A 15,391-nucleotide genomic window follows, 5' to 3' on the forward strand; every position below is an offset into this window, starting at 1 on the left:
ATAGAGGTATAGTGGGCTCTTGCATAAATAGGGGCATGACTTAGGTGGATCTGATGGCATATGGTGGCATGAGGGTACTTTTGTATAAAAAGAGAGGTTTTTTGGCTGTTACATATACTGTAAAGAGAGACATGAGATCTGCCATTTATAGGGGCTTGAATAGGTCTCTGAAGAGGCATGTTGGGCTCTCTGATAACATATACAGTGGCAGGTGGAGGAGAGCTCTGATGGCATATAAAGGGGCAGGTAATGGCATAGAAATATTTGCAGTCCTAGGGCGGTATTCTCTAAGCTAAAAATGCTGTAAAAACCCCGTTATCAGGGTTTTTACCGCATTTTGAGATGCTGTAAGCATCCCCCGCCGGTTTATCGCGGCGGGGGGCATCGCCAGAAAAATCTGGCGATGCCCTATAGAAGCCAATGGGCTTCTATCGCAACCCTCCGCCGCCCCACGCGCCGAGCCTCCGCCGCCCCGCATCGCCCCCTCACCTGTTTTCGGGCAGCACAGCGCAGTGCTGCCCGGACCTGTGACCTCCTCCCTGCACTGATCCTCTTCCGGGTGCAGGGAGGAGGAGAGCCCGGCGCAGCAGCGCCGGGTGTGGGAGGGAGGGGAGAGCCGCCGGGACCTGCTGGGACCCGGCGACTCTCACCGCAAAGGACAGCTCTTAACGCAAGAGCTGTCCTTTGCCTTAATTATCGCATATGTTACAGCTAGGGTGGCCAATCCCGGGATCGGGATCGTCGGGATCCCGGGATTTGGCCCCCAAAACGCCGGGATTTCAATCCCGGGATTGGAGTTTCCAATCCCGGGATTTCGGGATTAGACTGCGCATGAGCGCAGTCTAATGTCGGGCAGCGTCTGAGCATCGCTCAGATGCTGCCCGACTTCTCCCGGCAGCACTGTGTGCAGCGTGACCTCTCAGCGTGAGATCAGAGGTCACGCTGCGCAGGCAGAGGTCGCGCCCGGCATTGTAATGCCGTGCCGGACAGCGCGCCCACCCACCCGCTCAGCCCAAGCACCCAGCCAGCCAGCGCGCCCACTCGCCCAGCCCAAGCGCCCACAGCCAGCGCGAAGCCAGCACGCCAGCGGCATGGACGACCCGTCCCCCCACCCGGCAACCAAGTTTGTGGGGCAGTCTTTTAATTAGGAAAGCCAATCCCGGGATCCCGGGAATCCCGGTATTGAGCATTTTTCAATCCCAAATCCCGGGATTGAAAATATGCCCCGGGATTGGCTTCCCTAGTTACAGCATATGCGATAATTAAATATGCGATGGGCGGGGAAGGGGGGGCGGAGATTCTTAGAGAATCTCCCCCCTAGTGTGGTTTGTACATAATACTGGGCATGCCCGCATGTGTGCGCCAATAAAAAGGAAATGGTATTAACCCTAGGAGCAGTAGAGAAGTCTGATTGAGTAAGTGAGATAAAGGGATGGGGAGGGAGGATATGCACAGTCATTTCCATCCTACAGAAGGGCTTGAATTTTGAACCAGCTCTTAGCTGGCAGAGGTCAGCTATTGTTCCATACTTGTAATGGAACTTGTTTGGCTGCTGCATGTTGCAATTTGGCAGAGGAGCAGATGTTAGTCTGACAAATTAATATATTTCATACACGAAATTGCCACCTGTTTTAAGTATAGTTTCCAGTGCACTGTTCTTTAAAGTAAATATAAGTGGGAGCTGATATATTGCGTTCTGAAAGGAATGAAAAATATGAATTGAAATAAATGAAAATCTTCACTGGCCAGTGGCCACATTACAATGTCAATGAAGAGATGCTATTCCATATATTCCATACAGAATAATGTCACTTTAAAAAAAAAGGTAGCAGAGGGAATCAGAAATTGTGTAAGAACCATACTTGCCTACTTTTGAAAACTAGTTTCAGGGATATTATATTTGGTAGCAGAATTTTACATAGCGCCCCATTGAGGGGGTGTGTCATGCTCCACTTAAAGGGCGTGTCTGGTTCCATATATAGAGAGATTGTGAAAAGAGATTGTGAACATGGCACCTAGAAGCGTGGGAGTGTACTGCTACATCTGAGAGGAATCTTGTAAAATGACTTATATCCAAATGTACAGATGTAGCGCTGCTCATCCAGCGCCAGGGCTCGCCAGACCACCCCCACTGGCGAGCGGACACTACACCTGACTGGGACGCGCGACCCACCCGCACGCGCATCCCAGTTTTCCATCGGCAGGGGATGGGAACCCTGCCCGTCTCCGCTTCAGGGAGACGGGCAAGGTTTGCGGACTTTGCCCGTGTTGCACCCCTTCAGTGGAACACACTCCCTCACTCCATTAGACTCTCCCCAACCTTGCAAAGCTTCAAACGGGCACTGAAAACTCTCCTATTCATCAAACTGTACCCTTCTACTGCATATACTAGTCCTGCATAAACCAGCTGGTTCTCCGACCCCTTGTCTGTTTACATTCTGCTATCTAGCCACCACCCACCCACTTGCGTGCATCTCTTGCAATCTGTCTGTCTCCCCTTCCTACTAGATTGTAAGCTCCTCCAAGCAGGGCCCTCTTCCCTCCTGTTGTCAAAGCCCTCTTCTCTTCACATTTCACTCACAGCTCTCCTATACTCAAACACTGTGACCATCTTCGTCCACATACTCATCTCCATCATTGGCCACAATAGTATGTTGATTGAGTCCTCACTACTTATATTTATGCTGTATTGTTTATTGAATTGTTGTACTCTATTTTTGTTATTTATTCAATGTTATGCCAAGCTTTGTCTCCCTGTACTGTTCCTTTGTACGGCGCTGCGAAACACTTGTGGCGCCTTAAAAATTAAATTATAATAATAGTAGAAGGTTAGGGGGAACGGCCATGGGGGATGGCGACGAGGCGTCGGGGACCCAAGGGGAGCTCCGGTTGAAGGGGTGGCACATGCAACTCGTGCGTGCGCATCCCCTTGCGGTGGCTGGCGAATCCACTGCCAGCCCCTGCAAAGACTACAGGCAATCCATCTGTAGATGAGCCCCAAAGCAATTAGTAAGCTACTATACTTGCTAAAGTGCTGGGAAATGGTGCAGATGATTCATTGTAAATTTGTCTAGCTCTCATTCAAAAATGTAACAGTGTAATGTGGACCAGGTGACATGAGGGAGTTTGCTAGACCAATGAGGGAGAGAGGGAGATTGCTGCTATTTCAGAGAGTCTCCAGCAGAATGCCGGAGGGTAGGCAGCTATGGTATGAACATAGCACTTTATGTGTTATTTTCAGAGAATGAGAACTCCCATAGCCACTATTAAAGTTATAGGAGGGAGGCTGCAGACGTCCACATTCCCCCTGACTTCCTCTGGCTGAACAAACCTGCCTTTCACAGGACTTTGTCTGCATGGGATCAAGAGACGGGAAGTTTCTCAGGTTAAAATTACCAGAATAGTTGTCACCCCAGCCAGGCTGCTTTGCGGTGTGAAATTCAATCTCGCAGTCTGGCTACGGCGAATAAATTAAAGAGATTTTTGACAGGCGGTCTGCTAAGGAGTTCAACGCTGTTTCGAACAAATACGTCCCTATTTTACTTGCTCTTTCCCAGTCTGAGAAGCTAATTGGCCCCGCTCTCTCCAGGATATTAGACCGGAATTAATTATTCAGCAGGCTAGTACTTTTACTGCATGGTATGTGTTATGATCGCATAAAACCCTGTTTTACAGTGTCAGTGGCCAAACAATCTTTTCCATCCAGTCTAGCATGCAGACAAAGTTTCTGCCCAAACTATGATCAGTTCCAGATATGATTTAGCTCTGTCTCCTCTTGATGTATTTAGATCCTTACCAGTTGTATGCAACCACTGGCACTCTGTTCACCCACACAATTTGTCCATGACATTAGGAATTGGAGAATTCATGTATGTGTATTTATGTTTTTTAACCATCAAACTCATTTTATGCCTCACTGTCATTACTACATTTTAGTGCCCCACTGTAATCTATGCAGCAGCTGTATGTCAGACTGATGTGTTTGAAGAAAGCAAGCAATTGACACGATGAACTGTAATAAAGAACTGTGCTTCTCATGGGTCACAGATGAAGTCCTCTGATGAAAATTAAGAACACGATGCCCAATTACCCATATGTAGTACTTCAAAACACAAAAGTAGAAAGACCTGTAATGTGAGGTGCAATAAATGTAAGCACTTTCCCTCAAGCTTGTATCATCCCATAGTAAATACCTACAATTATATACTCAACTCATTAATTTTGCTTTTATTTGTATAGTCTGTAATACAGTATATCACAATTGAAATGTGTTTCTAAAAACATTTTAATTAAACGTGCAGAGGGTTGTGCTGCTATATCATTTAGAGCACCTGAAGATTATCAATGAACTAGCTACCAGCCCATCAAAATGATGGAACAATGTAACAGTAATGGAAGCGCCGGCAGCTGTACACCCCTGAACTGAGCAACACTTGAACTTGAGATTCTGACATGCTGACACACAGATGCTGACACACAGACCAATGCTAACACATGGGGCCAAATGTAATAGGGTGAGAGTTTCAGAAAGTGAGAGATTTTGGGAGAGTTTTCCCATGATTTTTAAAGCAGCAATCAATTACATGGCAAAATTAACCTGGTTTTGCAGTGTAATTGATTGCTGCTTTAAAAAATCTCTCACTTTCTGAAACTCTCACCCTATTACATTTGGCCCAAGGACTCTGACAAATAGACATATAGACCGATGTTGACACACTGGCCAATTTGGGAGGAACATTTTCATTGCTGGCAGGAATGATGGGAAGGCAGACAAGTATTTTGTCTGCGGTCAAGTCAGTGTTGACAATATCGCCCACAGACCCCCAGTACCCCCAATCCGCCTGGCACCTCCATATACCACCTATCTGCATATACCTCTCCATTAATCCTTTCTCTGCCCCATTCATTACCTTCATCCTACCTGATCGCAGAGAGGTCCCTCACACAATACAGCTGTACAGGGATAGTATAGCGCTACCAGAAGTGGTGGCGGTATATGTGAGGCAAAATGTGTTTAGCTGCCATTAACCTGTGTGACTTAATGACACCTGGTCAGTGGGACATAGAATGAGGCTAATATAGCAGAGCAGGATCAGTGCTGTTCCAGCGTGGAAACAGCCTGGTGCCATCCTGCAATCCATACCCCAAGTCCTGCTAACCACTTTGCATCAGCCTTGGCCCAGTGCTGGAAGTGTCAGTATGCTGTACCGTCGTATAGCGCATTGGTGCTACCTAACTAGAGGCTGCTGTGTGCATTGAAAGCAATAAGCAGTTTCATGCAAAGGAAAGTAGCTCCCATAGGTAAAATCTGTTTTTTGTAGGGTAAAATGGTGTCCCTGAGATCTGTCAGCCCTTAAAGTTAGAACAAGCAAAATTTTGTATTGATTTAAAATAAATGTTCTAGGGATCACATGAGAACTATTGCTGGGAAAATTAAGGGTGGGAGAAAATGTTTCCACATTACATCTTTACTTTCATAAACTGCACAAATTACTTATGTAACCCAATGAAGGGGTGTCAGGTCTCAACATGTAAAGGTGAAGGGCCCCTGCTCCAGATGGCCTCAAAGGTTTTTCTTGCATTCTGAAGGATGATGTAGTTGTTATATATATATACATAATAGTTTAAACTAAAAATGGTAGGGACTCTCATCAACCCAGCTTTATATTCCTTATTCACTTTGCTGTTGAGATGTTTGAAAAAAATAATGTCTTGGTAAGTAACCCCAATCAACGTTTTCAGTGTTTTTTTATATATTTTTTGAATATCAAGCGACTGCGCATGCATACCAATCAAATTGCACATATACAAGGGGAATTAACAACAGAGAATGCATATGAATCGGAAACGCAATATGGACGGACTTTTACTGACAGAAAGCTGGGGTTTGGGGGTGGGAACCTGCTGTTTTCCAGGTGTGTTTGAAAAACTCAGACGTGCCCAGGTGTTTTTGAGGAGGCTCTGTGATGTCAGTGCTGACCACTTCCACCCTGTCTCAGTTCCAGATTAGTGGAAGCCTCTGATTTAAGGCCCATACACAATGAGCGATTTTGATCTGAAAGCAGCTCAGTTTTTCCGCCCAGTGTGTACAGGCCAACGATGAGCATTGAGCGCTGATGTGGTATCAACAGCAGATGAGCAAGGGGGTGGACAGCTTTCCATAGCGTTCACTATGGGAAGTCATCCACCACTGGGAAAATCGCATAGATGGGCAATAATCGATCAGTTTGTATGCACTGAGCGATTTTCAGCCCATCGATTTTCCTCATCATCGCTATCGGTACACGCTGGGCAAAATTGCCCAGTGTGTGTGTATGCAGCTTAACTCACATTTTCACAGACAGTAAAATCCTTTCAATGGTTCGTGAATTGTGTATGGATTTGCAAGTGAATGGCAATTAGCAATCCATTCACAATTTTGTAAAGGTCGGTTACTCTTTCTGTCTGGTTGGCAGCTTACAGTCTATTGCGAATTCTTACATTAGCGATCAACTCTGAATTACAGATGTAGCACCTCTCATTCAGCCTCTGTATACAGGATCTCCTATTTGCGGTACTCAGCAGTAATGAGCTGCATTAGGTGGACAATTGGAGGGGACCCTAACTACGGATGCTTTCCGCTTCCCTTCCTGATGTCCTATAAACTGCTCCTTAGTCTCTTCTGTAAGCCAAAAGTCTCCTCAAGTCTCTAGGACAAAGAACAGGAGATATCAGGGTGCAAAGTAGACACATTTTTCCCAATTGACTAAAATGGACCTGTTAATTCAGACACTCCGTCAATAATGAGTCGCTACAGCGTCTTAGACACTCACATTGTGGTTTAGTGTTTAAGGTATTGTATTCAGCCCACCCCAACCCCCGCCTCCCTTTGCCCTTCCTAGAAGGACATTTCACAGAGAATGCAATGGAAGAGGCTGATTCAGTCAATCGTGCTGGGGGAAGGCACTATACAAACACTTTGCATTACACGGCATGCTCTATGGTTCTTGTGTATAAACTCACTCAAAAATGCTTTTATGAAAACTATTTTTTTATGTTTGTCTAGTTTTATTAAATATAAGGTTTGTAAATGTTTCAATGAAAAAAATAATTATAATAACAATAAAAAACATTGTTCCTAGCACCTCCATAGAGTTTTTCCTATTTGAGTAATAAGTAGCAAGTGCTTACTCAATAGCACTTTGTGTAATCAATAACACGAACAGCTTTTTTTTGTACTCTGCTGCAACAGTTACAGCTATAAGTGATAGCAATATAAGTTTAATGGGGAGACATAAAAGCTCCTCCCTAAGTTCTTGAATGCAAAAACACTGTCTTTAGCCTCTCTATACAGTATTTCCTATTTGCGGTACTCAGTAGTAATGAGCTACAGTAGGTGGACAATTGGAGGGGACCCTAAATACGGATGATTGCCGCTTTCCTTACTGATGTCATATAAACTACTACTACATAGTCTACTCTGTAAGCGAAGAGTCTCCTCTTTCATATGATACCAGTCTCAAGTCTCTAGGACACATAGAACCGGAGATATCAGGGTGCAAAATAGACACAATTTTCTCCCATTGACTAGAATTGACCCATTAATTCAGACCCACCATGGGTTCTGATGTTTGCAGTTACCCTTTCCGGGGTCTCAGAAACTTGGGGTTCATATCTTCTGGTAGATAAACTTCTCCTCTTCCATAGAAACCCAGTCCTGAGCCAATTTCACCACCGAAACCTGAAAAATTAAGCTTTAAGCTAATTTAATATAAATTGTAAGCTCCACTGGGGCAGGGACTGTATATGATCAAATATTCTCTGTAAAGCACTGCAGAATATGTGTGCGCTATACAATAAACTATTAATAAATAAATACATTTTAATATATCCATATAGCACTAACATGGGCCCTTATTCTGATTGACGCGGACTTTACCGCATACTTTCGGATCGCGTCTTTACGGCGTCTGCGCATGCGTGGAGAACGCAACGCGCATGTGCCACGCATTGACTCGGTACCAGTTCGGCCAGATCCCGTCCAGAACTGTTCACCGCTATCATTCGGGAAATAGGGGCGTATTATGGGCGTCATGCGGAATGACACATGGGCGTAGTTTCAAAGTGGGCAAAACGGGGCGGAAACATGGGCGGACACGGGGGAGTACACTTATGTTGGGGGGCGTACATTCGGAAACCACTCCGAATGCACGCGATCAAAAAGGGCAGAAATGTGCGGTGTCCACAAGTGTACTATTGCTTTGCGGACACCACTCGTTCATGCGCTAGGCGAACGTACGCCTAATGACTACAACCATTAACACCTGAACCCAATAGAATCTACTCCTTTACTCATTACTCACTAATAGGCCGCTTGTCAGTGCTTTAATTGAAACCATTGCTGCTTCAAGGAAACCTTACTAGTCCCCCACATATGCTGTACTTGTCAGACACTTTCAAACTGCTAACAATGGACATGACAGAATATTAATACTAGCAATACACATGTGTATTTGACATGTACTCATGAAACCACACATTTTGGGTAAAGTAAACACATTTATTTATATTCATGTCACAGTCAATGCCAGTGTGATGCAATGACCATAAAATAATACATACAAACAATAAACAACATGGCAGGAATGCCGCAAAATAAATAATAATACAAAACAAATATAATTGCACACAGATGGACTCCAGCACCTCCTATGTGCCACTGCACATGCAGCCAGTGGGAAATGAGGAGGCTGCTGGCCCTTCTACAGCAGGGCAAGCTGCACCTGACCATTCAACAGCAGGGCACCCTACACCTGGCCCTTCTGCAGCAGGCCAACCTGCAGCTGGCTCATATGCACCATCAGCAGAATCATTTGGAACACAACCGGGGACTTCACAAGATGGTACCATGGCCATCACTTCAAGTACAGCTGACAGTAATGGCAGGCAAAAGAGGGCAACAGGGGAACCACAAAGGACATATGAAGCAAGGGCTCAGCTGGTTACCCTCAGCACGTGATTGGACACAAGAAGCTGACACACACAGCACAATGGAAGATTTGGGAACACATAACGGCGGAGATTAATGCAGCCACAAGTTCATTTCCGACCACGTTTGGCCTTGGTAGGCTCCTTGGCCTGTGCAGCAGCTCTTCGGGGACGGCCAGATGCTGGGGCAGGTGGAGCAGATGATGTGGAGGGGTTGGCTGGTCTACCCCTCCTGCCAGCAGGGAGTGTTGCCGGTGGTAATGCACCAGAAACGGATGCCATTAGGACCCTGTTGCTGGTAACCAGCTCCACCATAAGCTCATTATGGTGGAGGAGGAGATCATTTTGGCGGGTGGCTTGCTCGGCCAGCACCTGAGCACTTGCAGCCATGGCCTGCATGCTCGCAGCCATGGACTGCTGGGTGCTGACCAAGCTCGCCAGGATCTCCTCGGTCCTACGCACCCGTTCTGATGCCAAGTCTCCCTGCTGGTTGATGTCCCCAAGCACCTCGGCCAAGGCGGCCAAATCGGCTTGGGCCGATGCCTGCTGCTGCACAGGCCTACCTCTGGGGCCAGGTGGCACGGACTCCTCCACCTCCTGAACAGAGTCGTCACCAAGCGGTGGGGTGTCTGTGGGAAAAGATAAACACAATTAGGAGACATTCTACGATAATTACTTGCACAAGTTTATGGCATGACCAATATTTACCTTCCAGAAAAGACGCAAACACTTCAGCTGGGGCCTCGCTATCCATCGTGCTCACCCCCCTGATCTCCTCAACTGATATACAGCTCTCGGCCATCACCTCCAGGGGGGTGAGCTCTAGCCCTGATGGCATGGGGCCGGCCCCAGATGTCTGGCTGTGGTCCCACCGCTTGGTCATCTTCCTCTTCAGGTTGGTTTTGAAGTCCTGCCACCTGCAATGTAAGTTGACATATTAATACATGTCACTCCCAATGTTAGCTGTTGCAGCCATTGCTCTGTGCTACATATTACAACATGTGATTAATGTCCCATATATAATATTACATGCAACTATGATATCAACCGTTACAATACACATTCACAATCACCCTACTCTAACTCTCAACGAAATAACATGGCAATAATGTATGTGTATCGTAACAACCTCACGGCCCATTTGCTAAATGCATCTAAGCATCAATTCAATCATTACTTGGCTATTACTGCCCACATGTATCACAAAACAACTTGCCTCTTCTTCACATGGTCCGTCTCACGAACTTGTGGCGCTACTTCATTAATCTCTGCCGTTATCTGTTCCCAAATCTTCCATCTGCGTGTGTGTGTCAGCTTCTCGGATGGACACTCTATCCAATCACGTGCTCGGGGAACCAGGATGGCCAGCTCCTGTGCTTCATATGCCTTATTTTTTTTGGGTGGTTCCGCTGTTGCACTGGCTCGCCCCTTGCCACGTCCCTGGCCACGCCCCCTGGCACCAGTCGCTGCACTTGAAGTGCTGGCCATGGTACTACCTTGTGAAGTCCCCTGTTGTGTTCCAAACAATTCTGCTGATGGTGGATATGAGCCAGCTGCAGGTTGGCCTGCTGCAGAAGGGCCAGGTGTAGGTTGCCCTGCTGTAGAATGGTCAGGTGCAGGTTGCCCTGCTGTAGAAGGGCCAGCAGCCTCCTCATTACCCACTGCCCGCATGTGCAGTGGCACATAGGTGGTGCTGGAGTCCATCTGGTCAAATAGTTGCTGCAGCACTGGGTCCACCTCTGGTTGGGATCCAGACATGTTAGCAACAACATTGTCACCTTCTAATACACCTTTATATACTGTTTGTGTAATCTGTTTGGCGGACATCAGCGGCAGCTGCGTTCCGTGCGTGAGCGTACGTCGCTGTATTTTCGCGCCGCATACGGTGGCGGAAATTACATTGTGTAAAACCTGGCGAAAGTTCTACATGAAATACTGGTCACCAATGCTAACATTGCATAGAATCTTCTGATACACCTGTGACTATTGCACAATACACATGCTATTTGCTAGCATGACATGACATTTCATTCATGACTACTGTGGTATTGTGGCGTTTTAGTGCAAGCTAAAAGTAGCCCAATCCCTTAGAGAATCCAGCCCACAAGTCATGCAATACTCATCTCTACTGTTATAGACCACACATGTGAGAGCCCTATAAATAGTGACTTCCTGCTAGAATCATTTGTCTCCAGATCTGGACTTGTCAGGGTCTAAGGTAAGCTCTTCCATGCTCCTTGTAGATATGATATCCATTAACAATGTAAGTGTATGAATGTATGCACCATTGCCTCACTGACTACAGATTGTTGGGCCAGCAAAGTGGTGTATCATTATTGCAACATGTCACATGTTCACTATTTCACTCACAGGTCTTCAACCTGTGTGGGTTCATCTATTGCAGGACAACATGTCCCAGCAATAGATGAAATGTGTCATAGTACATGATGTCGGCAAAAAATGCTGACACCTTTATCTGTGTGTTTTGGACGGTGTGTATTGAGTTCATATTATTGTGTCATCATTAGAGAGTCAAATGGATCTGCGGGATTTCACGGGGCGGCCATCTATTGTACGTATTGAAGGCTACAAATCAATTTGTAGTGGGATATGGCCATTATGTGCATAGGTGCATCAGTATTTATGTTCATTTCTTTAAAGGTTGCTGAAGCTATTATGCGCTACATGGAGAGGAGGCTAAGGGCACTTGCGGCTCTCCCCACTCGTCGGCCAAGGAGGCCAGGACGTGCTAGAATCTATCGCACACGGGTGACTCTGTTTGCTATGCCCGATGATGAGGTACTTACTAGGTACCGGTTACCGCCACATGTAATTCTGGATCTGCTCACCTTAATTCAGAGCGATCTGGAACCTCTACACGGGATCACGACAGCAATTCCGCCTCACACACAGCTGCTGGCGGTGTTGCATTTCTGCGCCTCAGGATCATTCCAACAAGTAGTGGCAGTACTTGCTGGAATATCTCAGCCGGCCTTCTGCCGAATCCTGAGGCGTGTGACGTCGGCCATGTTCAGGCGCAAGGGGCACTTCATGGCCATGACATTTGCCACCGAGACCCTGCGCAGAAGCCAGCAGGCCTTCCATCAAATTGCTGGCTTCCCTAATGTGATAGGGGCTGTGGATGGCACCCATGTACCATTTGTGCCTCCATCTCGAAGTGAGAAGATATATAGGAACCGCAAATTGTTCCACTCACTGAACGTGATGGTGGTATGTGGCCCATCCATGGAGATTCTCGCCTTCAACTCGAAGTTTCCCGGAAGTGCCCATGACTCTCATGTCATCCGACAAACCGGGATATGGCAAAGACTACAAGAGCTGGAAGGCCGTGATGCGTGGGTTCTGGGTGACTCCGGTTACCCATGTACGCCCTGGCTACTTACGCCGTACAGCTACCCAGCACCGGGCCCACAGGAGGCATTCAATCGGGCGCATGTTGCCACCAGGCAAGTGGTGGAGCGCTCAATTGGCCTTTTAAAAGGTCGATTTAGAGTGCTCCACCGCACTGGTGGTGACTTACAATATGCGCCTGAAATGGTGTCGAGGATCGTGGGCCTGTGTATATTTTTCCACAACATTGCTGTGCGGCGTGAGATACCCTTTGATGAGTGGGAGGTACCATCTGAGCCGCAAGATCCGCCCATGCGCCCATCCCGCGCCCCTGAATGCCGGAGGGGATACCAGCTGCGGGACTCTGTGGCGCAAAGATACTTCAGGTACATGTTATCGAGTTGACAGAACACACCAATTATTGTAAAAATCACTCCTTCAAATAAGTACAGTGTGTTAGTTGTCAGTGTTACAACACGAAAATTAGCCAGCCTGCCCTCCTAATGGCAAAGAAATAGGAGATATTTATCATATGTGCTTAGTTTTGGGGGAAGTTAAATATAGGTGCTAATTATTATACCTTGTTCAAGGGATCTTATGTGTTTGTTATATCTTCATTATTGTAGTTGATACTATCCCTGATGACTGGTGAGTACATTGATTTATTCTGTAATGTGTTTGGGATTTTTTCATGTGTTGATGTCTGATTTGTTTGCATATATATATATATATATATATATATATATATATATATATATATATATCTATATATATGATATTAGAATTTATTCACATGTTTCTACATTTCAAGGAGCAGGCAGCCAGGCAGGCAGGCAGGCAGGCAGGCAGGCAGGCAGGGCTGTTGTATAATGGTGGTCTCAGGATACCTGCAAGTGTGTGTATGTGTCTTTTACACATAAATGTACGCATACACATAGATGCATAGAGTAAATAATGCTAAGTACAGCTATGCGTTGCTAAGCTATAGCACGCGTTGCTTGGCGGAGCGAGGCGTCATTGGATTTGCTAAGTGCATACACACTGTGTTTTATATATATCAGATTTGTTCATTGCCATACATCAACACTACTGTTTGGAAGGCAAGCGAATTTGTCACCATTTGTGTTGGCGCAGAGACGCTGTTCATGTAAAGATGAACAATAAAGTTATTAACACAAATAACTGTGATCAACCAATGCCACCAGCTGATTGGTTGATAGATGCCATTGTCAACATGGCGGAGACACGAAGGGCAGAACCCTTCACACATGCGGAGCTGAGGGTTCTTGTCTCCGTCATGGAGACAAGGCTGGGCCGTGCAGGGCCCTTTATAACGAACCGGCATAAGCGGAGGGCCTATGCTGCGGCAGGGCGCCGAATTTACGCCCGCACTCGGGTGCGGAGGTCCCTCGGGCAGCTGGAGAGGCGGTGGTCGGACCTCCGCAGGCGCCAGCCCCAGCTGCTTCAGCAACTCAGGGGCGAAATTGCTGATTGTGAGTATTTTAGCTATGAAATTTCGCACTTACAACATAGCATATATAAACAATAAAATGTGTCTCATGATAAGTGGGTGTCCATGGGTTTAAAAGTCCATAGACTGTTATGTGTGCTTCTTCCTGGTTAACATGCAGTCATGTGGCTTTTATATGTAATGCCATAGCATTGAGGATTATGATGCATACAATGTGCCAGATCTAATATGTGTTACACATTGATAAATGCCTGGGTTGTAATGTGTGAACAAATTACTACCAATCACATACTAATTTAAATGTCACTATTTGGAATCCATTAACAGTAAGGAGCTACTTTCCTGCATCGTTTGCCATCATTATCACCCTTCCATGTATGTCTTGTTATGGATTAATACATGTGCCCCAATGACCCCACATTGACCATGATGTTTTTTTCTAACACACAGCACGAGCCCAAGCACAACAGGCCCGTGAAGAGGCGGAGGCAGCCCTGGCACAGGAGGAGGCCCAAGACCCGGAGGAGGAGGTGCCGGCAATGGTGGAGGAGGAGGAAGTGGAGGAGGAGGAGATGGTGGTGGAGGAGGAGGAGGTGCGTGAGGAGGTGGTGGAGGAGGATGTGGAAGCGGAGTTGGTTGCGGAGGAGGAGGTGTTGGTGGCAGAGGAGGAGGTGGAGGAGGAGGTGGTGGTGGTGGAGGAGGAGGAGGAGGAGGAGGAGGAGGAGGAGGAGTTGGAGGAGGAGGTTGTTGGTGCAGAGGAGCTGGCGGAGGAGGGGTCTGAGGAGGCCACGGTTGCCCCGGAGGAGTCGGATGACGATGGGGAGGAGGCGTGCCAGGCCCCGGAATATCAGCAGATCGGTATGTTAACATAATGCATCATTCATGAAGTAGTTGTACTGGTATTTGTTATGTAGCACTGTTGATAAAAAATTTTTGTCCCATACTATTCATATAGACCCCAAAGTGGGTAGCTACAGATACAGGTACGGGTTAGATGGGGTGTCCAAGGCATCCCTTTCATCCAGGACACCTCTGAATTACACCGGTTTGTGGGATGGGTTGGAGCTCCATTTTGACTGCCACATAACCGTTGTAGTTAAACAGGATCCTGGAGTAAAGGGATGAGTGGATCATTTGTGGATTAAATTCACCTGCTGCAAGCGTTGATTATGACCCATCAAATAGTGGAATCTATATTGTTGGTGAATGTTATTTATAAACTCTAGGATGTATGCTATAAATGGAGTATGGCCCGGCCTACCTTGGAATGGAGTCAGAAGTTGCCAGTGTCCCAGGAGCCTCCTCTACCTAAACACCCCCTGTACTTCAGATTTTTTTTTTGCCCTCACAGAATTGTAGGTTGGTTTAGACAGAATTATGATTTTGAGGATGTGTACTGTGCATTCCTGACATTTGCATAACTCCCATGCCACGAACCATCACTGAACTTAGACTGAGCAGATTGTGACAAGTTCTTATTGACGGAGGCCATGACCTGCTTGTCATTGGTTAGTCATGGGTGGGTTGTGACTGAGAAGAAACAATATGACTGTTATGTCTTCTGCAGAGTAAAGGGTATAGGCCAAAAAATACAGTATGTAG

Source organism: Crinia signifera, chromosome 4 (genome assembly GCF_055691185.1).
Source record: "Crinia signifera chromosome 4, ASM5569118v1, whole genome shotgun sequence".
Lineage (NCBI taxonomy): Eukaryota > Metazoa > Chordata > Amphibia > Anura > Myobatrachidae > Crinia > Crinia signifera.